The following is a 2989-nucleotide window of genomic DNA, read 5'->3' as shown; positions in this document are numbered from 1 at the left end:
GTCAATATGCAACTCATTGCATATTGAGCTCCACTTAAACTTGTAGTTTTGTTTGTGAACTTTGCCATGCCATGCATATTTAAACCGGACATGCATAATACTTGGTTGTGCATCATGCCATGCTTATGCTTGTGTGTTTACCATGTTGTTTGTTTCTTTCCGGTTTGCTCCTCTCGTTAGTTCCGGTAACGTTACGATTGTGAGGATCCGTTCGACTACGTTGGTTCATGTTCTTCATGGACTCGTTCTTCTTCCTTGCGGGATCTCAGGCAAGATGACCATACCCTCGAAATCACTTCTATCTTTGCTTGCTAGTTGTTCGCTCTACCGCTATGTCGCGCTACCTACCACTTGTTATATCATGCCTCCCATATTGCCATGTCAAGCCTCTGACCCACCTTCCTTGTCACGACCCCGATTCTAAGTCACATCGATCTAGCCTGTAACACCTCATATCACTTTGCGGCCTCACACACGGTATTCCCACGGGTGTCGCCTTACCATGGCCCGGGACCGTGTGCGCCTTTTGGCTCACGTATATGATAGTGTCGCTAGCATCCATATGACAGAGAACCTGGGCCGACAAGACTAGTCGTGAACCCAAAGTGGCACTAACTTATGGGAACAGGCATACATCAATCAACATTGAGCATGTCGGTCAGCAGCGTGTGAATCTGGGCTGTAGCACTGGGCTAACAGGACTCCGGGAACCCGGGCTGTAGCAGGCTAGGCAGGACTCCCGATGTCACCGCGTGACATTTCCCCGAAGGGACAGACACAGGAACGAAGTGAATCACATGCCGACCAGTCAAGTGTTCCGGAGCAGTAGTGCTGGGCTAGCAGGACTCCGGTGAACCGGGCTATAGCGGACTACAATGGCTCATGGAAGCACAAGACTACATTTCCCCATAAGAGAGGCTAACAAGGATAAACAACTAGGTTGTCAGATCCCACACATACCAAGCATTTCAATCATACACACAATATGCTCAATATGTGCAATACAACCTGGCATCACAACAAGACTCTACGACTCAGAGTATTTAATCATTAGGCTCCGAGGAGCGAGATATTACCAACATGGGTCTCATGACCCAACATACAGAGCATACAGGCAACAAGCACATGCGGAAGCTTAACTTGTCTGAGTACAGACAACTACAAATGAAAAAGGCTAAGAAGCCTGACTAACTACCAGATCCTACCGAGGGCACAAGATCGTAGCTGAGGTAACAAGCTAAATGTCGAAGTCCACGTGGAACTACTAGCGAGACTGAAGTCTCTCTGCAAAACATAAATTAAGCAAACGTGAGTACAAAATGTACCCAGCTAGACTTACATCAGAACTAACTACATATGGATCAGTTTCAACAAAGGGTGTGGTGGAGTTTAACTGCAGCAACCAAGCTTTGACTTAGTGGCTAACCTGAACTACGACTACAAGTAACTCTTTTGAGGTGGCGCACACGAGTCCACATATTCACCATATCAATACTCCACTATGGATCCGCTCCTGTCTCCCCACGAGAATGCCATCCATAGCACTCACGCTTATCTTGCACATTTTAGAGTATCCACTTTCACTTGTCTATGAACTATGCAAGGGGTCCAAGTTTCCATATCCGAGGAATCCGGCTATTCGAATAGATAATGATAACCCTGCAGGGGTGTACTTCTTCAGATACGCTCTCGCCACTTATCGCCTTGTACACGTCATGTACCTCGGCAACCTTCAAGCGGAAGCCGGGCGAGCGAGTCGGCCACGACCTGACTAACCAACAAGTCTCTAGTCCAGGTTTATCGCCTATTCGGGTTCCATCCGCAAGGAGATCCGACCGGGGTGTCGCTCACGACCCCAAACGATGTGAGCAGGGTTCCCAAGCCCACCATCCGGGTGCCACTTGGTACACCGTGCCACTGTGCCTAGTCTGTCCCAAGCCCACCTGTACCGGGTGCCACTTGGTAGACTACTAACACTACCTACAAACACCAGAAACTAGTTGCAACTCCTGGACAGAGATCGAGTTTATTAATAAGCCGAGAGGGACCGAGTTACCGGAACCCAATGTGTGGTAGTAACTGTTCAAGGATCACAAACACAGAACTCAGTTCCTGAGGACGGCTGCAATGAGACAACCCACCATGTACTCCTACATGGCCTCTCACCACTACCTTTACCAAATCGTGTTCACACACTTAGCTCACACACACAGTAGGACATGTTTATCACCATTCCAATTCATTCCCGATGAATCAGACCTGACTCAACTCTAAGCAATAGCAGGCATGACAAACAAGCATGAATGAGTAGGCACACCAGGTCTCAAACAACTCCTACTCATGCTAGTGGGTTTCATCTATTTACTGTGGCAATGACAGGTCATGCAGAGGAAAGGGGTTCAGCTACCGCGGCATGTAATAGTTGAATCGCTATTGTCCTAATGCAGTAAAAGAGAGCAGGAGCGAGAGAGTGGGATTATATCAGAATGAATAAGGGGGTTTTGCTTGCCTGGCACTTCTGAAGATAGTATAGTTCTTCATCGGTGTCATCGAACTCATCGTCGGAACCACGTCTATCGAGAGGGGACAAATACCGGCAAACAAAGAGGAACAAAATCAATGCAATGCAACAATTATGATGCATGATAATGTCTTGGCAATATGCTCTTGATTGAGCTAATGCAACTAGCAATCATATTAAATGAAGTTGGTTTGAACCAAGGGTTCAAATTCAAACTCCATATGTGCTTATTTAAATGTCAATTATGCAAATTTCCCTGTACAGAAACCCTAGGTTGTTCAAACATGCATGCAAATGCCATAAACAGATTCCTTGAATTTTTCTGATAATTTTTCATATATAATTTATTTCATTTGGAGTTATAGATAATTTTCTATGATTTTTAGAAGTTTTGGGCATTTTTCTGGAATTTCCTGAATAAACTTAAATCCAGAAAATAATTTATAGCGTCAGCATGACCAGTAGGTC

The sequence above is a fragment of the Triticum aestivum genome, chromosome 3A, assembly GCF_018294505.1.
Source record: "Triticum aestivum cultivar Chinese Spring chromosome 3A, IWGSC CS RefSeq v2.1, whole genome shotgun sequence".
Lineage (NCBI taxonomy): Eukaryota > Viridiplantae > Streptophyta > Magnoliopsida > Poales > Poaceae > Triticum > Triticum aestivum.
Note: the sequence above shows the minus strand (reverse complement) of the source record.